Raw genomic sequence first — 8,341 nt, forward strand, 5'->3', positions numbered from 1 at the left:
AGAACCTAAACAAAGTTTTAAGCAAATTATTTTACTTTAAAAAAATGATGAAAAAAACGTCCATTTTTAAGAAATTTTTAAATTCCTATATTTTGAAGAATGAGCTTGAAAAAGGTGAAAGACAAAGAATATTTACATTCTTCCATTCACTGCTTGACTGTTGCATTTTTACAATTAATAGTATTATAAATAGGAAGATTAAAGGCAAACAAAAAATTAGTTGCCATGGTAACCATTCAATAAAAAAAAATGCTTTAAACATCGCTTTTTGTTAAAAAGGAGAAATATGTACATCTTGCCATGATTTGCCTGACAGTTGTAATAGAGGTGAACTTCAACCCATCTAGCAATTCTGAATATTTCAATATAAGTATGAGAATGTCAGCAATTTTCAAGGTTAAATTATAAAAATAATTGTATACAAAGTATGACCAAATGATTAACAAATAACAGAAATATTTCATTGACTGAAGCGGACATGCTAAGAAGTATCACATTGAAAATACAAAGGTTTTTAGACAACAATTACAGTTTCTTAAGAAAACTAGACTCTATAGTTACCATAACTGTTTAAAGTGACACTCTTATTCAGTATCAATGCATACACATGTATAACAAACATATACTTTGACTGTTAACCCTTTAACAACTTACTTAATAATTCATTTTTGGAAAATATTAAGTATTGATAAAAATATTGTAACCGTGTATTTAAGCTGAAAAAGCAAAGATATTAAATGATTGGTGAATGCATACAGATTTACTGTGATCTACTATGATCTCAAATGGTAGAAATATTGTCTTTTATGCACATTTCCTTGAAGTAGAAGTAGGCATCCTTCATTAAACCATTGTTTTCAACATTTATTCATCTTTTTTGGAATAATAAAACAAAAGTATTAATTGTGGTAAATCTTATGTGGGAGTAAGAGTGCATCTTTAAAAGAACCGACTTTTTTTTAAATTGACATGGAAACTATAAACACGAATAATACCAGATAATGTTTAGAAACAAACGTAAGGACAATATTTCTGTTTCAAACCAAATTTAAAATACTTTAATTATTGGAATCAAAATGTGCATAGATTTGGAATCATAATGTCCATGCATGTATTTGTAACCATTCATGACAAGTTTTACACATAAAAAGAAAACATTTTATATGGAAACATTTTCACTCTATAATCACTCAAAAAAATGAAGGAACTGTTCATGCTGTACAGGGGTATTTGGAAGTGCAGATACTTCTTATTGCAAGAAAATTAATCCTCTTCGCACTATACTGTAATCTTGGATATTGCAGGAATTGAGAGAGAATCTGTGAGACACTTCATGGTATGACTGTTGCATGATAGAACCACTGTCAAATACTGAAAAATACTGTCAAATTACACCAAGCTGTTTTTTTCTCAGAAACCATCATGAGCCTGGAAATATAACAAAGGAATGTGTTGATTTCAATTAATACACATGTTCACAAAAGAAACTACATGCATTCAGTTTATATGGCAACATACATATACAGATGTATACATACAGTGTAAAAAGGTTTTATCACATTTAATTAAGAGAATACATTATATTACCAGATATTGTCTTAATATTGTCTTAATAAAGTTGACATACATACAGAGAGAAATAAGGATTTTCTACTTTAAAACTTCATACTGTTCAACATTTTTGTCCACTTTTTGTACATAACAAATTACCTTTTCTCTATAATAATTTATTTTTCCTTTCAAAATTATTCCTCAAAAAAGTCGACATTATATTTTTAATAGAGCAAATAAATACAATTTGACAAAAAAGTACATACAATTAGGTTACTGAATCTGCATCAGTCAGGTGAGAGTGAAACTGAAAGTAAACAGAAACATAGATAATTATGTATTATTCAGAGAGGGACAGCTCTATATATATATGCAATGAGGTTTGATGTCTATACACAGTTTGGTATTTACCAGAATCAATTTAAGAATCAATTCAACTTTACAGCTCAAAAAAATGTCAAAAGCATTTATTTTACAAATAATAAAATATGTCATCATACAAAATGTCAAAGTTTATAAAGAGTTCTCAATAACTTCAGGTATGATTTCAAAGAAAATTAAGCAAATGGCATGTTTATGAGATATTCTCTGGTAAATATACATCATAGTTCTAAGTTACCTCAGTTCTGCAATCCTTCCCATCATTCTGACTGGCTGAATTTGAGTGGTATGAATGTATTCTATGGCTTTATTTCTCACTGAAAGGAAGAAAAGATTAAATAAAAAAGGAAAAAAAGACTAATAAATGACAAAACTGACCACCCATGAATTGGCAGACATACTAATGTGTAAAAATACTCAAAATATTTAGTCAAAAAGGAAGAACAGCCATTTATGGAATGTGAAGTTTAAAATAATTTCAAATGAATAATCAAAACATTGAGTTGAAAATTAATGACAGCAATTGAAATCCTACCATAACAGAAATTCCAATAAATCTGAAGACAAATAATGTTTGAAAAGTTGAATAATTTTTACAGAGAGTGATTTTATAATCCAAGTAACTATACAGAACATAAAAATGTTTCCTGAAATTTACACATTAAAACATTGATATGTTGAAATTTAAAACTTTCTAATTATTATTTAAGTATTAGTTACTTGGTGATAATGTATGATCTATAAACAATTAAAATTGGTAGGCATCCAATTAACTATTTAGAAAATTAAAAAAATGCTTACTTTCTTAGTTTCAATTGTGAAATGCCTATATAAGCCAGCCTGCATTTTTCTTATTAACCAATACAACACTAAATGGAAACTTGGCGTTGTAATTTGATAAATTGATTTTTGGTTGTCGAGCTCTTTTAAGTTATTTAATATGAATTTGTCAGTCAATGCCCAGCTTGACAGATTCTTAATTAATAATATAGAATCTATAATAGTTAATTTACATTTTTTAAAACCGAAAGTGACCAGATCCTTAAAGAACCCGGTCTGTTTATTTCATTAAAACCAATCACAATATTGCAAATGTCTTATTTATTCAAATTATAAAACATTTGACCAATGTTCATGCAAAAGAATTGGCAACCCCTTATAAATAGCATTCTAAATACAATAAAATAATGATATGCATAAACCTACCTCAATGTTTACTCAAAATAAATTACTATTTACAGAGGTTGGCATTTAAAAAGTAAACAAAAATCACTTCCTGGTTAATTCGGATACTCTCGGCTTTTAAGGTTGCATGCCTTATGAGTTATCAAATTGTTCTTGTTTTTGGCCACTCTCAGAAACGATGTGTTTATAAATAGCCCTTGCGGAAAAATGCGACAGATTACTGAATCAAATGGATAGTATCACTGTGTAGATAAATGAATGAATTTTCAGAAATTCGATGATGCATTGTTGTTTTCTTTCGATTTGGACCTATAATTCAGCATGTTTTATCCCCTGTTTCAGTTTTTGTCAAAATAAAAGCAGGAAATATACATAATAATTCATTAAAGTTATACTCACCCATGCAGGAGACGTCAATGTATACTTGTAAAGTCATTGACAATCAAAACAATTCTTAAAATATCCGAAATCGAAAGTATAAAATTACAGTCAAAACGTCCCAAGACCGGCAGAAAAACGACATATTACAAAAAATGCTTGTGAAACTTTTTGCTCGTTTTATTTTGTTTCACATAATTAGATAAAACCCGTACAACAGTTGATAGATAATTTATTCATGATTATTCTGGTACCATTTTCGGCATTAAGTATAAATGTTTGCAGGAGTAATATCCATTGGAGTGAGGAGTGGTATTAGCATTGTGCAGAATAGGGAAGTGTAAAAAACGACGTTACGTTGTTATTGCTACTATGGTTTAAACACACAACTTACTACAGTTATACAAGGGTTAAAACACACAACGTTCTACTATTATACTTTGGTTTAAACACACAATGTACTACTGTTAAACTATGGTAAAAACACACAATGTTCTACTGTTATACTATGGTTTGAAAACACAACATACTACAGTTATACAATGGTTTAAACACGCAAAGTTCTGCCGTTATACAATGGTTTAAACACACAACGTATTACTGTTATGATGTGGTTTAAACACACAACGTACTACAGTTATAAGATGGTTTAAACACACAACGTTTTACTGTTATTCTGTGGTTTAAACATACAACGTTCTACTATTATATCATGGTTTAAGCAAACAACTTTCTACTTTTTTTCATGGTTTAAACACACAACGATTTACTGTTTATTTTGTTTAAGCATACAACATTCTAATATTATACTAAAGTGTAAAGATACAACGTTCTACTTTATGCTTCGATTTAAAGATTCAACGTTCTACTGTTATATTATGGTTTAAACACACAATGACATATGGTTATACTTTGGTTTTAACATACACCATTCTACTTTTATACAATGATTTGAACACACACCGTTCTACTGTTGTACTATGGTTTAAACACACAGCGTTATATTGTTATACTATGGTTAATCACACAACGTACTACTGTTTAACTACGGTTTAAGCACTAAACGTTCTACTGTTATACCTTGGTTTTAACTCACACCGTTTTACTGTTATACTTTGGTTTAAACACACAACATACAACTGTTATACTGTGATTAAATTACTCAATGTACCACTGTTATAATATGGTTTAAACACACAACGTACTACTGTTATACTTTGGTTTAAACACACAACGTTCCAATATTATACTAAGGAGTAAACATACAACGTTCTACAGTTCAACTATGGCTTAAACACTCAAAATAATACTGTTATACAATGGTTTGAACACACAACGTTCTACTGTTGTAATATTGTTTTAACACACAACGTTCAATTGGTTTACATTGGTTTAAACACACAAAGTTCTACTGTCATACTATGGATAAAACACACAGCGTACTACTGTTATGCTATGGTTTAAACACACAACGTACTACTGTTATGCTATGGTAAAAACACACAAAGTTCTAATATTATACTTAGGTGTAAACACACAACGTTCAACAGTTATACAATGGTTTAAACACACAACGTTCAATTGTTATACTTCGGTTTAAACACACAGCGTTCAACTATTATACTTTGGTTAAAACACACAAAGTACTACTGTTATACAATGGTTTAAACACAAAACGTTCTACTGTTATACTTTGGATTAAACACACAACGTACTACTTTTATACTGTGGTTAAACACACAGCGTACCACTGTAATACTATGGTTTAAACACACAACGTACTACTGTTATACTGTGGTTAAAACACACAGCGTACCACTGTAATACTATGGTTTAAACACACAACGTATTACTGTTATACTATGATTTAAACACACAACGTTCTATTGTTATACTATGGTTAGAAACACACAACGTTCTATTGTTTAATTATGGTTTAAGCACAAAAAGTTCTTCTGTTATACTATGGTTAATCACACAACTTACTACTGTAATACTATGGTTTAAACACACAACGTACTACTGTAATACTATGGTTTAAACACACAACGTACTACTGTTATACTATGGTTTTAACTCACACCGTTCTATTGTAATACTTTGGTTAAAACATTCAGCGTACTACTGTTATGTTATGGTTTAAACACAAACCGTTCTTTTGTTATACTATGGTTTAAACTCACATCGTTCTACTGTTACACTTCGGTTAAAACACACAACATATTAGTATTATACTGAGGTTAAAACACAACGTACAACTGTTATACTATGGTTTAAACACACAACGTTCTACTCTTATACTATGGTTTATTATAGGACACTTCACCATGCTGATATACTTAAATGCTTCGTTTGGTCTAAAATTCGAATGAGTAAAAATCAATAAAGATATATATTGTAACGGACAAACATTCGAACGACTAATGAAAGAACGCACATGGTGAAGTATATACGGTTCAATTATAAATAGTATGGCTACGGCGATGAAATATGCAGGTTGTAAAAAGAAATATAAACGGTAGTATTTTATAATAATTAAGTAAATGGTTATACATATGGAAACACGTACTTTAAATACTCGATACATTATGAATTTGTACGCCTTACATGATCATACATATGAACATTTTTGATTTTTCCAAACCTTTGAACTTTAATTATTTGAACACAAAGTGATTGCAATGGAACAACACGAAATATAATCATTCATTGTTTGAAAACCTGAATCTAAATGTCCTGAATTGCATACAGGTGAATATAACCTAGGCATCGATGTGTTATTACCTTTTAAAAAACACATTTCAGGTTGTTTATTTATGAACAATATGTTTTACTATAAAAAGGAAATATACCACTGACCGCTGCTGTACATTCCCATGTCACATCTGTTCAGAAACTGTTCTCATAAGTGTACAGCAAACTCTCAGAAACTCCTTTGTCTTCTTGCAAATGCCTCATCGTGGTAGACTTCCCGTCGATGGCACTTGCATCCATTTCTCCCTTTTAAACACCAGTGACTACAGGAGTTTCATTGTTTGATGCCATCTTTAAGTTAACGAATGTTTTCCAACACTCAAGTATGAAACTGCTTTTTAATGATGAGGTACGTTTTCGCCTTAAAATAACGATAAATTGACTTTCAATGTCTACTCGCCACTCATGTATGTATGATTAATTCACGAACTGCAGTATTTATCTTTTTTTTTATCTCTGACAGATTTGTTTACTTTACAACCGGCTGCACATATTTGTAGATTTGATGAAAAATGAGAGTGTAAAAATCATGTACATATAAGAGACAGAACACGCATTTTTCAAAGATTGACAATTATCAGCTGTTAGAACCTGTCATTCATATCGGCTTGGCGGTATAGTGCAAAGACTCTTACTAGTAACCTTGCACATATCGCTTTCTTCGATAGACAACTGTGAGCTATTAGAACCCTTCATACGTATCGGCCTGGAGATATAGTGCAAGGACTGCTTTCTTCGATAGACAATTGTGAGCTATTAGAACCCTTCATACGTATCGGCCTGGAGATATAGTGCAAGGACTGCTTACTTCGAGAGACAATTGTGAGCTATTAGAACTCTTCATACGTATCGGCCTGGAGATATAGTGCAAGGACTGCTTACTTCGATAGACAATTGTGAGCTATTAGAACCCTTCATACGTATCGGCCTGGAGATATAGTGCAAGGACTGCTTTCTTCGAGAGACAATTGTGAGCTTTTAGAACCCTTCATACGTATCGGCCTGGAGATATAGTGCAAGGACTGCTTACTTCGATAGACAATTGTGAGCTATTAGAACCCTTCATACGTATCGGCCTGGAGATATAGTGCAAGGAGTTTTTTCTTCGAGAGACAATTGTGAGCTATTAGAACCCTTCATACGTATCGGCCTGGAGATATAGTGCAAGGACTGCTTTCTTCGATAGACAATTGTGAGCTATTAGAACTCTTCATACGTATCGGCCTGGAGATATAGTGCAAGGACTGCTTACTTCGAGAGACAATTGTGAGCTATTAGAACCCTTCATACGTATCGGCCTGGAGATATAGTGCAAGGACTGCTTACTACGAGAGACAATTGTGAGCTATTAGAACCCTTCATATGTATCGGCCTGGAGGTATAGTGCAAGGACTGCTTACTTCGAGAGACAATTGTGAGCTATTAGAACCCTTCATACGTATCGGCCTGGAGATATAGTGCAAGGACTGCTTACTTCGAGAGACAACTGTGAGCTATTAGAACCCTTCATACGTATCGGCCTGGAGATATAGTGCAAGGACTGCTTACTTCTAGAGACAACTGTGAGCTATTAGAACCCTTCATACGTATCGGCCTGGAGATATAGTGCAAGGACTGCTTACTTCGAGAGACAATTGTGAGCTATTAGAACCCTTCATACGTATCGGCCTGGAGATATAGTGCAAGGACTGCTTTCTTCGATAGACAATTGTGAGCTATTAGAACCCTTCATACGTATCGGCCTGGAGATATAGTGCAAAGACTGCTTACTTCGAGAGACAATTGTGAGCTATTAGAACCCTTCATATGTATCGGCCTGGAGATATAGTGCAAGGACTGCTTACTTCGAGAGACAATTGTGAGCTATTAGAACCCTTCATACGTATCGGCCTGGAGATATAGTGCAAGGACTGCTTACTTCGAGAGACAATTGTGAGCTATTAGAACCCTTCATACGTATCGGCCTGGAGATATAGTGCAAGGACTGCTTACTTCGAGAGACAATTGTGAGCTATTAGAACCCTTCATACGTATCGGCCTGGAGATATAGTGCAAGGACTGCTTACTTCGATAGACAATTGTGAGCTATTAG

The 8,341-nt window shown here is 32.4% G+C and overlaps 1 long non-coding RNA gene across 4 annotated transcripts; it reads right to left on the bottom strand.

Moving 5' to 3' along the window:
- Positions 1-563: 563 nt before the first annotated feature.
- On the bottom strand, positions 564-3,539 carry LOC128222509 (uncharacterized). 4 transcript variants are annotated; one of them, XR_008259160.1, is made up of 4 exons: positions 3,517-3,539; positions 2,171-2,249; positions 1,818-1,858; positions 564-1,428 (listed from the first exon to the last, which is right to left on the bottom strand). It is a non-coding gene; the product is annotated as an uncharacterized LOC128222509 (long non-coding RNA). The 4 variants fall into 4 exon arrangements; XR_008259161.1 differs by lacking the exon at positions 3,517-3,539 and adding an exon at positions 3,206-3,235; XR_008259159.1 differs by lacking the exon at positions 3,517-3,539 and adding an exon at positions 3,139-3,230.
- Positions 3,540-8,341: the final 4,802 nt, after the last annotated feature.

Source organism: Mya arenaria, chromosome 16 (assembly GCF_026914265.1).
Source record: "Mya arenaria isolate MELC-2E11 chromosome 16, ASM2691426v1".
Taxonomy (NCBI): Eukaryota; Metazoa; Mollusca; class Bivalvia; order Myida; family Myidae; genus Mya; species Mya arenaria.